Genomic DNA, 18,974 nt, shown 5'->3' with positions numbered 1-18,974 from the left:
AGGGGAAGTGGGGGGAGGAAGACAAAAATGCACTGTCTCTGACCCTACCAAGTTCACAAGTCTATTGGAGAGAAAATGCACTTTAAAAATCATTAGCTTAAAAAGATACTTCCTTTCATTTTTTAAACTTTTTTTTTTTGGCTTTTTAGGGCCACACCTGAGGCATATGGAGGTTCCCAGGCTAGGGGTCGAATCAGAGCTGCAGCTGCCGGCCTATGCCACAGCCACAGCAACTCGAGATCTGTGCTGCATCTACAACCTACACCATAGCTCACGGCAATGCCAGATCCTTAATCCACTGAGCAAGGCCAGGGATCGAACCTACATCCTCATGGATACTAGTTGGGTTCCTTACTGCTGAGCAATGACAGGAACTCCTATTTTTAAAACATTTTACAGCTTTTGAGATCAGCCAGTTCAGTGGATGAGTTCATTTAATGTTAAGGGTTCCCCAATCCAGATATCTACTACTAAATTAATAAAAAATGTCTGACATCTTTTAAGTTTTTGGAACTGAAGAAATTTGGTATAATAGGGTGCCCTATGCTGTGACTGAGGCATGTAAAAAGGATCAAAGGGGACAAGCATTAGAGGGAGGGAGAAGCAGCATGAGTGTAGTTGAGCTCCCTGAGAAGCTGTCTGCAAATTTCAGTCTTAGTCCTGAATTGTTTGGATATAGGACTCTATCAGCATAATGGAAATAAAATTATCATCTCTCTCTCTCTCTTTTTCTTTTTGGTCACACCTGAGGCATGTGGAAATTCCTTGGCCGGTGATAGAACTTGCACCACAGTGGTGACCTGAGCCACAGCACTGACAGTGCTAGATCCTTTAACTGCTAGGCCACCAGGGTACTCCTCTCTCTCTCTTTCTCTCTTTCTATTAAGTAAGCATAGCACACCACTTACTTTATGACACAGAGATGACAGAAAGCCAAGAGGAACAGGACTTGATGGTGATGAGTCTTGTGCCCACTGATGGCCAACCTGTGAGCTCTCATCCCTGGCTTTTCCAGCCCAGGTGGCGAGACCTGCTTGAGGAGGCTCTGACTGTAGCATAAGCTTTCAGCATGACTGCTCTCAGGGGCCTCCAGTGAAACTAATCAGGAACTCTACAACTGGGGCCCTGTATATACCATGTAGTGCCACTGAGGACTGGAGGAACAGTACTGTCCAAAACCCAAGAACAGCTAACACTTACATAGTTCTTCCTATGTAAAACTTGGACATTGTTCCAAGAACCTTACATTGCTAATTTGCCTAATCAACACAACTTTACAGGTAGGTACTATTACTATCCCCATTTTACAGATGAGAAAATAAAGGGATAGAGGTAAAATAACCTGCTCACAGCCCCATATTCTAGAGGCACTGAGATTTGAACCTGATCTGACTTTAATTCCTTTTTTTCCAACTAAGCCTGCAGCATGCAGAAGTTCTCAGGCCAGGGATCCAACCTGCACCACAGCAGTGGCGATGTCAGATCCTTGATCCACTGTGCCATGAAGTAACTGAACCTGGTCTGCCTTTTGAGTCCAAGTTCTCTACCCTCTGTTGCCTCTCAGTCCTGCTGTGAGTTAAAGAAGCACTCATGGGGAGCTCAGGGCCACGCACAAACAGCTCTTTGCTTTGACTTTCATGGCATATTCCCATCCTTATAAAGTAGACAGCAGGGAGAAGAGGTAAGGGGAGAAAATCTAGCCACTCCCACAGGTGTGGGATCACGTGGAGAGAGTGTTCCTGACTTTCAGGCCACCCCCCACCACCAGCCCCTCGAGGCCAACTCCTTGTAGAAGAAAAAGAAACTTCTCACTTTTGTATCCTTTCCAGATCTCCATCCACAATCCCTTCATTCATTTACTCAGGAGCCTTCAGGGGCCAGGACTGTAACATGAATGGAGAACTAAAGAACAAATGCTCAAATTCAAAAACATTAAAACCTATGCCTGACAAAGAAAACACTTCTGAAGAATGAAGACTAGGGAAGCTGCCCGCTTGCCATTGCTATTCTATTTCTTTGTTCCACACTCATAGCCATGGCCACATCCCCTTCTCGTGCTCAGCCTCCAAGGAACTAACACTTAGTCATCCTGTCCCATCTTGTTCTCTTGTAGGATAGTCCAGAGGAGGCTTCACTGATCTGAATCTTAAAGGATGGGTAGGAGTTTTCCAGGGAAGAGTTTAACAATGAAGAAGAATGTATTATAGGTAGAAAGAAATAGAAAGAGAGAAGGTTGAGAGGTAGAAAACTTAGGAGACCACTTGAGGATCTGTGGGTAATTTTATGTGACTGAAGAGTATGGGCATCACATGAGTCTGGAGAGGCAGGGCCAGGTGTCAGCAGGATTCCAGCCTCTATTGCAGAAACTTAGCTTTTACCCTGACAGGTGCAAGGAGATGTTCAGAGCCAGTGGGGAGCTGCAAGCAGGCTAGGCCGATTGAACCAAAGCAGAGGCTCTCAGGATACAGTGCAGAGGTCCCAGAGATATTTAGTTTGAAGAATGATAGTGTTCAGTGATAGGGGAGGGGAAGGAAAGATAAGATTGCAGTGTGGATAATGCTAGAGCTGGTTCAGGAAAACAATCTACAACACGATACTGTTCTTGAATGTCTTTCCTCCATTTTGTGTCATTTTGACTCAAACCTATCCTTGAGTTGTTTCAACCTATGATGAGGAAATCCCTGTAGAACTGGTTAAAAACTCATTTTGTTCTTGTCCAGTTGAAATTGAGATGTCTAGTAGAGGGAACACAGAACCCATTTGTGAGGAAATATGGAGGTCAGAAGCAATAACATGGCCCCAGCAGGTGGAGACGTAGCCTGTTTGACCTCCATGCTTCCTGGTGGTTTTCGTGCTCTCTTGGTTTCCTCCCTCCCCCCCTCTCTCTCAGAGCTTCCAGCTGGCCTCTCTTCAGTCCTCCAGCCTTTAATTGACTGATTCCTCAGAGGCAGGCACACTGGACCTGCCTCAGGAGATTTCAGTCAATGCCCGGAAAGGGCAGAGCAACACCTGGTCAGAGGGACTCCATATCTCCAGGTTCAGGACAATTATCAGGACAGAGAGGGGGAAGATAGATAATAGGAACAACTCTCCGTTGTCTCTTTGAATCAAGTTCCCTCTGGGGAGATGACCTAGGGGTGACTCAGTGCTCAGAGGTTTAGTTCAGACTGAACCATAAGGGGATGGATTGCGAGGCATGAAGATCAGCTTTAAGCCACTTCACAACAGATGGTGCCTGGGCACTAGAGAGAGGTAGCAAATCCAACTGCCTATAAGAACCATAAAAGAGTGAAATGGGTTGAGGGAGACTGTGGCATCCTGGAGCATGTAGGCCTCATCTAGAGGGGGCAACTCCTATGCAGCTCTAGCCAAGACCACATGAGCACACCGGCCCAAGGAAGGGACAGCAGCCAACTTTTCAAGAGGAAGCAAGTTCAGAGTTTTATGAGCCATATCCTGATTTGGGGATGTTGGCAATTAATACAATGTTTAAAAATATTGAGCAGAAAAAAACAAAACAAAACAAAACCTCAACTTGTGAGACAGATTTGGCCCAACATCTACAAATTTGCAAACTCTGCTCTGAAACTTGGACATTAAGCTCTGAATTTCAACAATCTAGAGCTAGAGCAGGAAAAACAGTGGAGCTATTAGAAAGCTGGAAAGAGTCAAATAGTTCATGGGACCTTGGGAGTCATGAATCCAATTTCTAATTGCACAGATGGGGAAGCCAAGGCTTGAGAAGACAAGTTGCCTGAAGGGTGCACAATCTCAGGCAACAAGTGGTGTTTGCAGCAAAAACAGGGAGACTTAAATCAGGCTCTAGAAAAGCAGAATTCTGCAGACCTGACTGGCATTTGCTCCTCTCCCCTCAGTCTCTTGTTTTCTTGTATGTTTGTATTCCCTAGTTTACTTATGGCCTTTCTTGAACACTGGATTTACCCCATCGGACTCCTGGGAACTGTCCTGGGCTTCATCTGGAGCCCTGCCCAGACCTTTTGGCCTGGAGCAGTTGCTATTTCTGAGTCTGCTGGCACTGTCCTCCCAACCCCCAGGCTCCTCTCTGGGCCTGTCTGAGCACCACCTGTGCTGGCTGTGACACCCAGCTAATGAGGGGCAAAAATAGGACTTGAACTCAGTCTGCCTGAGTTCTGTGTTCTGTCTACTCAGACACACAGCTTCCCAAGATGAATATCCCCCCGTGGATAGGGAAAGGCAAGTTTGAGTGTCTTTTTTTGTGTGTGTTTGAACTATGAAGTGAGTTTGAGTACATTTCAGTTTTGCTTTCTTGCCCTTTTTTGCCATCTCCTAGTCAGAGCCAAGTTATCCATTAGGCACAGCATGGAGGGTCCATGATACTTTAAAGGGTCCATAAAATATTTCCATTTTAATTTCTTTAAAAATTGGAATAGGAGTTCCCTTCATGGCTCAGTGGTTAACAGACCTGACTAGGAACCATGAGGATGCAGGTTCAATCCCTGGCCTCCTCAGTGGGTTAAGGATCTGGCATTTCCATGAGCTGTGGTGTAGGTCGCAGACACGGCTCGGATCCCCCCATTGCTGTGGCTGTGGTGTAGGCTGGAAGCTGTAGCTCTGATTAGATTCCCAGCCTGGGAATTTCCATATGCTACAGGTGTGGCCCTAAAAAGCAAAATAATAATAATAATAATAAAAAATCAGGATAAAATAAATAAATACAATGAATATATACAAACAAATTTTGCATAAGTAATGCCAGTGAACTGTACACTTAAAATGGTAAATTTTATGTTAGGCATATTTTAACACAATAAAAAAAGAGACTGCAGACTGGATTGCATTCATCTTGATACTAACATAGTCATAAAATACGATTTTAAACTTTTTTGGCCATGCCCATGGCACACGGAAGCTCCTGGGCCAGGGATCAAACTCAAACTGCAGCAAAATATTTAACCAAATCTTTAACCACTAGGCCATCAGGGAACTCCAGTTTTTAATATTTTTTTGTAGGGGAAAGGGCCCATAAATTCAAAATGCCAGGGCCCATGAAAATAATAATTCAGCCCTACTAATATTGAGTGGGTGACTAATTCATATCAATGATAACTTTTAAAAATTTATGGACCAACACATATGGACTGCCCATTGTCCATGGCTTTGAGGGCCTAATCATGAAGGCCCTAACTCCTGTGATCCAGGATCCTAACACCTGTCACCTGGTTACAGAAATAGTTTAGGTGAAATTCGAGGACAGTGACTCTGACAACCTTGTTAGTTCCAGTCTCCGCAGTAGGGATTCCCCCTTGAAACAGTGAAGCCAGACCCATGGAGGGTCAGGTTTTTTGGGCTTTTTTGCTTTTTAGGGCCTCACCCATGGCATATGGAGGTTTCCAGGCTAGGAGTCCAATCAGAGCCTACAGCTGTTGGCCACAGCCACAGCCACAGCAATGGCAGATCCGAGCTGCGTCTGCAACCTACACCACAGCTCTCAGCAACACCAGATCCTTAATCACTGAGTGAGGCCAGGGATTGAACCCACAACCTCATGGTTCCTAGTCAGATTCGTTTCTGCTGCCCCACAACAGGAACTCCTTGATGCATTTTTAAATTAACAAATCTCTCTCTTGGAATACCAAAACAGATGGCTCTCTCTGATTTGACTTGCTCCCATCTGACCTCGTGTAGTATATCCAAACATCTATCTCCCTGAATGACTACTCATCGACTTCCAATATTTTCATTGTTTCAAAAGCTTGATGGAGATCCCACTCTTACTACGGCAAGTAAAATAAACTAACTCAAAATTGCTTGAGTTTAGGCTGGAATTGTGTCAGCATGCTTGGTACAATTAATACATTTTGAGAGAACAAATGGATTTTTCTTCCAGATGCATGTTTTGTTTTGCAAAGTCTTTCATATATGTGAGTCTTTGGAGAAAAGATCATAAATGGGTCCTGGGAAGTAAAAAGGCATGGGGGTCCCTGGAAATATCTCAGTAGAGTTTGCCTGACCCTTCTGGGAGGGCAGTTCTACTCCAGCCACAGAGAAATTACCGACTAGATGACTACAGGAGGGGGGGAGGGGACGATGAGGAAACATCACATTAAAATTCAATGCAAAGTGAAAGCTTGTCTTGAGCAAGGGTGAATGACTCAGCAAGAAACCTGTTTCCAGGATTCAGTTACTGCTCTCTGCAATTCCTCTGTTAAACAAAAAGCAGATTCTTATTATCTACTTGAAGTTATTCCATTACTCTCCAGATGGCAAGTAAGCAACAAACATATTTCCTAGCATATTTTTAAAATCCTAAACTGAAAGGACTGCTTAGGGTCATAAATACTTCATGTATCTGGTCATTGAGAGGGCTTTGGCAGCCTAAAAGAAGTTTTGGTTTTTAAGCCTAGTCCTGCATGTCTCTAAAGCATAGTTATCATTTCACATTCCTACATTCACTCCCCTTCCTTCTGGTAACAGTCATTCCCCCTCTCAGTTTTCTCAGGATATAATACACACATAATCAGTTCACTCTTTTCTTAATTTATTCAAGTAATATTTATAGTAGGGCTTCTCTGTGCTGCTCTGGACATAGAGGCTACATCAGCAAAAAAATCCAGGTCCTTAATGAAACCTATTCAGGAATTCGGATTTGTGTGGTATAGGTGGGCCTGTGACTTTGATTATTCCTTAGCATAATTTCTCCCCTTAACTACCATTCAGTAACTGGTTCAGAAATGTGCATGTGTCTTAGATGAGTTTCTCTAGAAGCAGAGCCTGAGGCAAGGATTCAGATGTAAGAAAGGGAATGCTCTTAGGAGAAACACATAAGGGAGTGAGGGAAGCAAGACAGAACAGGAAGGAGCAGAGCAGAGATCTGGTTTCCCCTTAAAGCTCAGATTTGGCCTGATTTTATTTAGGGAAGGGGACGCTTGCTTTCGGAACACAAATTGCATGAGTTGTTTCTGCCTGGAGGCAAGGGGGCTGCCTTTTTGTAGCTCCTTGCCTGTCAGGCACTGGTCTAGAGACAGAGGCAATGTAACCTCCTAGACATCCTTGGGCTAACAGGCTTTTATTAGTCAAGGGCATCTCTCATTAGTCAAGGTCACAGGTTTAAGCTGTGGGTGGTGGGACGAGGAGTAAGCAAGTGAAAGGTACATCAAATGATAGAGGGGATATAGATGGAGTACCAGAAGCATCTACTACTGCATGTGTCCCAGCCAGCCTAATCCTAGACTGTGAGGAAACTGAATCTGGAACTTCTGCTGGAATCATTGGAAAATAACCTCTCCTTTTGCTCATTGTGAAATTAGTAGGATGCACGCCTACAGCCATTTAAGCTCAGGAAGAGTCAACTGAAAGGAAACAAGTGTAGACAAATGTAGAGAGACAGAGTCCTGATGACACTGAGTCTCAGAAGCAGCTGTGCATACAAGCATGAGGCCTTGGCCACAGGAGATGTCCAGTTGGGCAAAGCATAAAAGCTGTGTCCCAGACAAATATTTAAAGAGAGAGGCAAAGTAGAAGCAGGGAGGATGCTAGTGGAGGGTGCTGGGAGGTCAGAGAAACAGGAACTTAAACTGGATTTTGAGCCTGTGTCAGTAAGGTTTTGCATAAATTCCTTTGGGGAATTAGTTTAGTGGAATATTTCTGGATGGCACATTCCTCCTTTTTTCTAGATCTCCTGGGACTATAAAATAATGTATTCATTTTTGTCTCCAAGTCAACATCCCCTTGGACATTCTGATCTCTTGCATAGATCCTGCTCACACTGGGATCCCACCTCCCCTGGCTACATTTTATTAAAATATATGGAAATCAATCCAAAAGCAACCAAATTCTCTTGTTAATCTAAGGTGAAAAGCCCAATGATTATCTCCGACAGACATTTTAATTTAAAAGCCATAGAGGAGTCCCTCTGGGCCCAACAGGTTAAGGACCCAGTGTCACTGTAGTGACTTGGATCGTTGCTGTGGTGCGTGTTTAATCCCAGGCCCAGGAACTTCTGCATGCTGTAGGTGTGGCAAAACAAAAGACAAAAAAACACAAAAACCATATAGTGTTAGTCTAAGTCAGCAGAGGGAAAAGACAGTACCACAGCAAGTAGGAAGCTAAAATAACAGAAAAGTCACCTTGGGAAGAAAGAAGAAACTGGTCCTCACAGAGAAACAGGTTAATAAAGCAAATACAAAAAAAAAAGGGGGGGGGGATTAGCAGGGGCCATGCAGCTTTGTGAGAACTAGGGGAGTAGCTTCACATCCCGACTTTCTAGTTTCAGCCCCATGTCACCAGCTTATTTCCCGTGTCACTTATTTCTTACTCTCAGACTGCCCGTGGACCTCTTACAATAATATATTCTTCATATAAGCTAACTCAAGTGCCTATCTGTTCTATGACCAGTCCAGTTTGAAATATGAGACAAAATGCTTATCATATCTATGTGGCTCATTAAACAGATGTGTATTACATTTAGACAGTGTGGTAGATGGGTTTATTGGTACCAGTTCTTCACTTTTGCCTGCATCCATACCCTTTGCCATGTGACTTTACAGTTCCTCTCATTGGAGGCAGGATGTATTTCTCCTTTCTGTGTGCAAAGCTTCATGATTTGCTATGGTTAAAAGGACACTGTCAGACATTATGCAAAGAAAAGCTTGAGATTTGCCTGTGCAATTGGGCATGCCCTCTTGCATCTCTGCTATCGCTGTGAAAAACTGCTCCCAGGTGACTACTGCCCCATCAGCCAGAGCCCCAGAGTGAGCGCATATGAAGCATATCTGAGCCCCCCGACCCCTCTTTTTTTGGCTCTGCCTGTGGCATGTGGAAGTTCCTGGGCCAGTGATCAAACCTGCTCCACAGCAGCCACCTGAGCCACTGCAGCGATAATGCCAGATCCTGAGATCTTTAACCAGCTGTGCCACAAGAGAACACCTCTGAGCCCTACTCTTTTTTTTTTTTTTGCCTCACCCACAGCATATGAAAAGTCCCTAGGCTGAGCCACAGCCGCAGCGTCTATTTATGCCACAGCTGCAGCAACGCCAGATCCTTAACCCACTTTGAGGACTGAACCGGCACCTCTACAGAGGCAAACTGTATGCTTAACCCACTGTGCCACAGCAGGAACTCCAGAGCTTTAATCAGGAGCCAAACATAGCTGAACTCACTGCTTGAAGCAGAGCCAGCCAACTAAATCCAGTCTAGATCAGCCAAGTTTCAGATACCTAAGGAAGAATAAATGAATTTGAAATAATTTCTACCCCAACCAGACCCACAAGGTAGTTAAGTAAAGGCCACCAGATACTGGTAGGTAATTATATAAATTCTGTTGTTTAATCCTTGTTTGTAAGTTTGGAAGTATTGTTATAAAGTATTACCTCCACTTTCTTTTGGAGACTGCAAGTTTGAATAATGTGCCCAAGTGCCATTCACCAGCTGGTGAATGGAAGAATGAATCAGGCTCTAGTCTCCTAAATCCTAGTTGGTGTTCTTTCCTCTGCATACCAATGTGTCCTCCCTCCAGTGTGTCTAGTTCCCTTCAGCACACCCCAGCTTAACCCAGCTGGGAGGGGACTTGGTGGTCATGGAGTCCAAGTCTGTTATTTCAGAGGAAAGATTAAGTGAGATTAAGGAGGCTGAAGATTAGGGATTAGAATCCAAACCACATGACTGAAATTAAGGGCATGTTCAGGGCACTAGGCTGTTCCAGCTCTTGGAAGAGACTAAAATTCTTTTTCCAAGGAAAGAGTATTTCTTTTACAAGGTCATACTGTAAGAGAAACACAGACAGAAACTCTGCCTGCTGATTGTCCAGCGTACCCCAGTTTATGGAGCATTTTCACATCTAAGATATCCCTCAAGACTTCCACCAGCCCCAAAGTCCTGTGCCCTCTGTCATTTCTCCCTGGAGACCAGAGTGATTGAGTGTTCAGAAATGGGACAGGATGAGGGCCAGCTTATGTGCTGACCTGTCAGTTCTGCCTCCTAGCTACATACAAACCAAGAGGCTTTTCTTGGAGGCTGCAGCTAAATATTGTCAATACAGACTGGGCTGCACTCACTTTTGGCCTCTGTTTGCTCTATATTTCTTGCATTTCAAGGAGCCAGCAGGCTGAGGGCCAGAGAAGATCCCATTAAAGAATGTGAAACATATGTTCCACTGCTCCTTTGTTGCTGTCAAGAAGACTGAAGAATTAAGTATCAATGAATTTCTGGAAGTGAATAAGGATAGTGCCAGAATCAAGAGTGCAAGACAAAACACACTTTTTTTTAAAAAACTACCAACTCCAAACCAGAAGAAACCATGAGGTTTTAATTTGTTGGCTAGTTGGCTACCTTGGAGTGATTCCTTCTACCCCTCTCCATACTCCAAAGTTTGAAAATGTTATTTCTGAAACACATCCTCTAAGTATTGATAAAATTTTTATGGAACTAGTTAGTAATGCACGAGAAATTGGAAAGAAACTTCTAAAATTTGAAGTTAGGATTTTCCAAGGGTATTTTCACTTCTCTTAAATACAATGTCAAAGGCTACTTCCTTCCATCTGGACAGCTGGGCCATTCGGCTCTCGTGACATGGAGTTCCCCTTCATTGTGGCATGGCTGCCCCAGCTGTTAGGAGTGCTTTAGCAGACAGCTTTTGGCTTCAGGGATGGCCTCATCTGTAAAGATAAGCCTCGTCTCTCCCAAGGTCAGTCTTTCCAGGCTGACCATATCCAATGAAAAAAAATGCAGGAAATAAAGATCCGGCCACCTCAACCCAACTTGGGAAAACTTTGAAGAGCTGTTCTCACTCTGAAACTCCCTTCGAAGGAGCCAAGGCTACAGATGGGCTTGCATCACAATTTGATTTCTCCCTCTATCACCGCCTGCTTCTTTCCCCTTTCTTCATCAAGAATTGATCCCAAGGGAACATCCCAATAGATATCCAGCACGCTAAACTGCATCTCGGATCTACTTCCTGAAGAACATAACTTGAGAGAAACTATTTCCATACTTTTTCAACTTTTAGACAGTTTTTTTTAGAGCAGGTTTAGTTTCACAGCAAAATTGAGCAGAAGGTAGGTATAGAGATTTCCCATATACTCCCTGCCCCCACCAAACACACACACACACACACACACACACACACACACACACACACACACACACACACAATCTCTCCCACTATCAAAATCCCACATTGGAGTTGTTCATTCTTAAAATTGATAAATCTACACTGATACTTTTTTTTTTTCTTTTTTTTGCCAAGCCCATAGCATACAGAAGTTCCTGGGCCAGGGCTCAAACCCACACCACAGCAGTGCCAACACCAAATCCTTTAACAGCTAAGCCACCTGATACATCTTTATCACCCAAAGTCTGTAGTTTATATTAGGGTTCTATAGGTTTTGACAAAAGTTATGATGACATTTACAGTGTCATACAGATTGTTTCATTGCCTGAAAAATCCTCTGTGCTCTATGTATTTATCCCTCCTCCTCCATCACCCTTGGCAACCACTGATCTTTTTATTGTCTCCATAAAAAGGCATTTTTTTTTGCCTTTTCCAGAATGTCATATAGTTGGAATCATCTAGTAGGCAGCCTTTTTATATTGGCTTCTCTCATTTAGTAATTTGCATTTAAGTTTTTTCCATGTCTTTTCATGGTTTGATGACTCTTTTTGGGGGGTTTTTTGGTTTTGTTTTTTTTTTTTTCCATTTTTGGCTGCCCCATGGCATATGGAGTTTCCAGGCCAGGGATCAGATCTAAGCCTCAGGTGCAACCTAAGCCACAGCTACAGCAACGCCGGACCCTTAAGCCCTGTCCAGGCCAGGGATGGAACCTGAGTCCCAGAGCTCCCAAGATGCCACTGATCCTGTTGCACCGCAGTGAGAATTCCTGATTTATTTATTTATATATTTATTTATTTATTTATTTTTTAGGGCCACACCCTCAGCATCTAGAAGTTCCCAGGCTAGAGGTTGAATCAGAGCTGCAGCTGCCGGCCTACACCTCAGCTCCTGGCAATGCCAGATCCTTGACCCACTGAGCAAGGCCAGGGATCAAATCCTCATCCTCATGGTAAGAGTCGGGTTTATAACCCACTGAGCCACAACAGGAATTCCCTCATATCCTTTTAGTGCAGAATAATAATTCATTGTCCAGATGTACCGTGGTTTATTTATCCATTCACCTACTGAGGGACAATTTGTTTGCTTCCAAGTTTTAGCAGTTATGTATAAAGCTGCTATAAACATTCCCATATAGGTAGACAGAAGTTTTCAACTCCTTTGGAATCACACCAAAGGAGTGTGATTGCTGGATCACATGGTAAGATTATCTTTAGTTTTATAAGAAACTGTCAAATTATCTTCCAAAAGTGGCTGAACCATTTTGCATTGCTACAGCAATGTAAGAGAGTTCCTATTGCTCCATATCTTTGCTAGCATTAGTCATCAGTGTTTCAGATTTTGGCCATTCTAATAGGTGTATAGTGATATCTTGTTTTAATTTGCATTTCTCTGATGACACGATGGAGAGCATCTTTCCATATACATATTTGCCATTGTATATTGTCTTTGGTGAGATATCTGTTAAGGCCTTTTGCCCATTTATTTGGCTTGTTTTTTTTTTTTTAAGGTTGAGTTTTAAGAGTTCTTTGTATATTTTGGATAATAGCCTTTTATCATATATGTCTTTTACAAATATTTTCTCCTAGTCTGCGGCTTCTCTTCTGATTCTCTTGACATAGCCTTTTGCAAGGCAGAAGATTTTAATTTTACTGAAGTCCAGCCTATCGGTTCTTTCTTTCATGAATTGTATCTTTGGTGTTGTATCTCAAAAGGTATCACCATACCCAAGGTCGTAGACGTTTTCTCCTAAGTTATCATCTAGGAGTTTTATCATTTATCACCTAGGAGTTTTGCATTTTACATTTAGGCCCATGATCCATTTTGAATAAATTTTTTTGTGTGAAGGATGTAAGATGTGTGTCTATGTTAATTTTTTTTTTGCATGTGGATGTCCAGTTCTTCCAGCACCATTTGTTGAAAATATTATCCTTTTTCCATTGTATTATCTTTGCTCCTTTGTCAAAGATCAATTGATTGTATTTATAGGGGCCTATTTCTGTGTTCTTAATTCTGTTCCATTGATCTGCTTGTCTATTCTTTCACCAATATTGCACTGTCTTGATTACTGTGGCTTTATAGTAAATCTTGAATCTGAGTATTGTCATTTCTCTAATTTTGCTCTATTCCTTAATGTTATATTGGTTACTCTGGGTTTTTTGCCTTTCTATATAAAGTTTTTTTAATGTTTAAAATTCTAATTTTTTTCCAGCTTTATTGTGGTATAATTGATGTACAACATTGTATACATATTAGGTGTACAATGTGATGATTTGATATATGTATATATTGTGAAATGCTTGCCATGATAAAGTTAGTTGACACATCCTTCACCTCACATAATTACCATTTTTGTTGTTCTTCTTATGGTGAGAACTTTTAAGATCTACTCTCATAGTAACTTTCAAGTATACAATACAGTATTGATAAACAGTCACCATGCTATAAACCAGATCCCTTGGATTTATTTATCTTATAACTGAAAGTTTATACTGTTTGACCAACATTTTCCCTTTTGCCCCACCCACTACCCCATAGTAATCATCAATCTTGTCTCTATGTCTATTACAGATGTTTTTAAGTTACACACACGAGTGAGATCATATAGTATTTGTCTTTCTCTGTCTCATTTTATTTCACTTAGCATAGTATCCTCCAGATTCATCCATGTTGTTGCAAATGGCAAGATTTTTTTGTGACTGAATAATATTCCACGGAGTTTTTTTTTTTTTAATAATTTTTTTTATTTTCCCACTGTACAGCAAGGGGGTCAGGTTATCCTTACATGTATACGGTTTTTTTTTTTTTTTTGGCTTTGCCATGCTGAAGTTCCTGGGCCAGGGATCAAAGCTGCACCACAGCAGTAACCAGAGCCACAGCAGTGACAACAGTGGGTCTTTAATATGCTGAGCCAATGGGGAACCCCTCCATGCAGTTTTATACACATATGAAATCACATTTTCTGTATCCACTCATCCACTGATGGACACTTAGGTTGTTTCCTTACCTTGGCTACTGTAATGTTGCAATGAACATGTCAGTGAAGATATTTCTTCGAGATAGTGATAACATTTCCTTTGGATATATACCCAAAAGTAGGAATTCTTGATCATACAGTAACTCTATTTTTAATTTTTTGAGGAACCTCCATACTATTTTCCATAGTGTCTACACCCATTTACATCCTCACCAACAATGTACCAAAGTTCCCTTTTCTCCATATCCTCGCCAGCATTTGTTATCTCTTTTCTTTTTGATAATAGCTATTATCAAACTCTTTATCTTTACTAATATCTTTTTGATAACAGATGTGAGGTGATTTCATGTTGCATTTTGATTTTCGCTTCCCTGATGAATCTATAGATCAAGCTGGGAAGAACTGACATCTTCACACTATTGTCCTCCTAACCATGAACATGGAATAGCTCTCCATTTATTTAGTTCTTTTTTGATTTCTTTCATCAGAGTTTTGTAGTTTTTCTCATTATAAATACTGTCCATTTAAAAAATTTATACTTAATTATTTAATTTTATGAGTTAGTATAAATGGTATTGTTTTTAATTTCAAATTCTAGTTATATAAAAATCAATTCATATTAATTAATTAAGTATATTAATCTTTTTTTTTTTCTCTTTTGGCCACACTATGGCATATGGAGTTCCTGAGGCAGGGATCAGATCCAAGCCACAGTTCTGACCCAGGCCACAGCTACATCAGCACAGGATCCCCAATGCTCTGGCCTGGGTCAGGGATTAAACACAACTCCCAGTGCTTCCAAGATTCTGTCAATCCTGTTGCACCACAGTGGGAACTCCTGTATATTAATATTGTATCTTGCAGACTTGCTGTAGTTGCTTATTAGTTCCAAGAGGGTTTTTTTTTTTTTTTTTGATCCTTTCAGATTTTCTACATAGATGGTCATTTCAGCCGGAATGAAGACAGTTTTATTTCTTCCTTTGCAAGCTATATACATTTTATTTTCTTGTCTTATTGCACTAGCCAGGACTTCTAGTATGATATAAAAAAATCATTGATAAAGGGAACATCCTTGCTTTGTTCCTGATCTTATGGGAAAGCTTCCATTTTCTCACCATTAACTGTGATGTCATGTTTAGGGTTTTCTTAATAGGTGTTCTCTGTCAGATTAAGAAAGTTCCCCTATATTACTAATTTGCTGAGAGATTTTATCATGAATTGGTTTTGGATTTGTCAAATGCCTTTTCTCCATCTATGGCCACTACAAATCAAGGAGAGAGGCTTCGAAAGAAAAACCTTTGCTGACACCTTGATCTCAGACAGTTAGCCAGCCACCAGAACTATGAGAAAACACATTTTGGTTGTTTCAGCCACCCAGTCTGTGGTACTTTGTTATGGCAGCCCTAGTAAACTAACATAAGGACTAATCTTAAATACTTTTTAAACTGATGATGTTCACTCACTGGTATGTTGTCAATGTTCCAGTTTTAGTAGTACATTTTTAGGGGTTTTTGTTTTTGTTTTTGTTTTTCTTTTTAGGCCCACACCCACAGCATATGGAGATTCCCAGGCTAGGGGTTGAATCAGAGTTACAGCTGCCAGCCTACACCACAGCCACAGCAACATGGGATCTGAGCCATGTCCACAGCCTACATCACAGCTCACAGCAACACCAGATCCCTGAGCCACTGAGTGAGGACGGGGATCGAACCTGCATCCTCATGGATAGTAGCTGGATTCATTTCCGCTGTGCCACAATGGGAACTTCCATTTTGAGTTTTGATATTGTCTTTGTCCATATCAATATATGGCATCAAATCAGCCAGGAAGTTAAATACAGAAATCCTGACAAATTCTAGTTCACAGAAATACTATTAAATAAAGTTTAAGGATGTATTAAGTATTTATAACTGTAAATGTTATGTTACTAAATATATTCTAAAAGGCATGAATCAGAATAGAAGTACCTGTTTACAATTGTTCATGGGTAATGACTGCTAAAATATTCCAAAGATTAACATTTGGATCTGTATGTTTCAAATCATATTTCCACTGCCCACATACTTCTGTTGTCAGGTGGACACGTTTGTAAGGCTTCTAACCCTGTACCTTCATGTCCTAATTCCAGGTAAGTCAGTATATTGGGCAATAAGAGTTTCCCTGTTCAATTCAGGACAGCAAGTAATAAATTCCTCCATGGAGAATTGACTGAGGTATACATAAATACACTTCACCAAATCCAAACTAAATGTTTCTCCAATTCAGCTTCCCCCTTAAAATGCTCATGGCCATTCCAATGCTACACAACTCAAGAAGTTTGGCACAGGAGAATTAAAAATGGAAATCAATCTCTTCTTTTTTGAAAAGTTTTCCAACTATATCACTATTAGAACATCCTTCCCTGGAGCTGCGGAAGAGGTATGTGCATGTCAGTGTCCCTGAAGCTTAAGTTCTAATGATTTCACTGTAAATCTGCCTCTGCCACTGTGAGAGCCTTGACCCTGATGCCAATAAGGAACTACCACATGGTCCTCTGACTTGGCCACTTCTACTGCCTGCCTAATTTTCTGATCTCTTTGCACTCAGATCAGTATAAAATTCAGCCATAACAGTATCATAATCAATGGCTACTTCAGGAATTTCTGCCCTGTGTTCCTGTCCATAGCCTCATCCCATATAGGTTTATCATGGTCTTCTTCCTGAGTCCCCTCTAGTCTGTATTCTAATCAGCCCTTATCACTGTCACAATAGGAAATGACCCCTTTGCCTATCACCTCAGGCACTTGAATAGACCCTGAAAGAAGAGGAGTCAAGGAGGATGCAGAACCTGTGTGACCAGGGGTGCAGAACTATGACCAGAAACACAACAGTTTAGGTCAGGATCAAGAACTGGCAAGATTTAAAATATGATTTCCTATTTTTATTTTTTGTATATTAAATGTGTTCCCTGTGATAAGTAAAAATAGAATAGACAAGTTTAGCATGAAAGGTAAGAATCTCCCCCATTCTGGATCCCTAATCCCTTGCCCCAAAGTTAACCATTAACTGTGGTTAATGATTTTCTCTGTGTGTCTTTGAAGAATTGATTTTAAGAGAGAGATGATGACTCTGGCTTGAGACACATTAAGCTGAGGATTACGATGTTACCTCTTGGTGGCCATGTTCCAAAAATCAGCTGGATATTTTATTTTTTTATTTTATTTTTTTAGTCTTTTTGTCCTTTCCAGGGCCGCTCCCGCGGTACATGGAGGCTCCCAGGCTAGGGGTCCAATCAGAGCTGTAGCCACCGACCTACACCACAGCCACAGCAATGCGGGATCCAAGCCGCATCTGCAACCCACACCATAGCTCACGGCAAAGCCGGATCCTCAACCCGTTGAGCAAGGCCAGGAACCAAACCCGCAACCTCACGGTTCCCAGTCAGATTCGTTAACCACTGAGCCACAATGGGAACTCCCTCCCAACAGGTGGATATTTTAAACAGGCAGTTGGAGAAGTAAAAACTAATGAGTCAGAGCTGGATTTTTTTTTTTTTCTGCATTGTTAATGGTGTGAGAGTGAAGGAATTGCTAGGGAGAGAAATGAGAGGTAGGTTAAAAAAAAAAGCACAATTCTCAACCCTTGGCAACATCCACATTTCAGAGGTGGCCAAGGAAAGTGAGCCCTTGAAGAAGACAAATGCAATAGTCAATGAGGTAAGAAAAGTTGAGATGTGATTCTGTATTGTAATGACTAATAACCTCTGCCTTCCTGTGTGAAAGCAATGTAAATATAGCTGGCAGCTAATATTTCTGCTGACAAGAAAACTTATAGAAACACGACTATATTTTGTGCTGTATTTTACTACAGAACTTTCTGTTGCTTGTTCTTGTCTCACCAGTCTCCTACTCCAAGTTTCTGTATGCTAGAGTTTGAGCCTCATGTCTATATAGACATGTGGGGTCCACAACCTCTCCCCATGCCTCAGCTCTCTTTTGTTCTCTGGCCATTGCAAAAACCTCCCTCCTTTTCACTGTGGTAGGCAGACTTCTAAGATGGCCCAAAATGATCCTCCAACTCCTCGTATTCATAGTTTTGCATAATTCCCTCCCCTTGAGTGTAGGTTAGACCTAGTGAGTTGATTCTATGGAATAGGTGATGAGAGTTCATTTCCATGATTAAGTTATAAAATACTATAACTTTAGTCTTACTAGCAGATGTTTTCTATTGCCTCTGGGCTTGAACATCTTGAGGAAGCGAGCAGTCATATAGTAGAGGCCCAAGTGGCAAAGCACTAAGGGCCTTTTTTAGCTAATAGCCAGCAAGGAAATGAAGCCCTCAGTCCAAGAGCCAATGAGTTGTTAGCTTAGAAGCTGATTCTTCTCCAGTTGGACCTTCAGATGAGTTGACAGACCCTGGGTCAAAACTGTGATTCCAGGCTCGTGAGAGAATATGAAGCAGATAACAACTCAGCTGTGTGTAGCTTCTTGACCCAAAGAAACTATAAGATGCTATATGTGTATGGTTTGAAGCCACCAACTTTTGGGGTAATTTTTACTTAGTAATAGATGACTAATAAACATATCAAATATCTAATGCTGGTTGTCTCAGAAGTATCCCAAATCTCAAGTGTCAATCTCCAGTCACATAAGAAGGCATATCACAATCCAAGACAGTGATACAGAGGCCTGAATCAGGACAGTGAAAAGGGCAATAGAGAGGAATACTGTTTAGGAGGCAGGACTAGCTGAACTTTAACTAGATAGTGGGGGATTAAGGAGGGGACCAGGGCTTCCAGAGGGAGGGTGGGGAAATTCACTTAGGAGTTGTATACAAAGGGTGAGATTATAGGGAGGTGGTTTTGCATCTGTCTTCAAACTAGAAAAAAAAATAGTTTAGTTTCAGACTTCCTTGATCTACTTAAAAGCAGAT

Source organism: Phacochoerus africanus, chromosome 1 (assembly GCF_016906955.1).
Source record: "Phacochoerus africanus isolate WHEZ1 chromosome 1, ROS_Pafr_v1, whole genome shotgun sequence".
Lineage (NCBI taxonomy): Eukaryota > Metazoa > Chordata > Mammalia > Artiodactyla > Suidae > Phacochoerus > Phacochoerus africanus.
Note: the sequence above shows the minus strand (reverse complement) of the source record.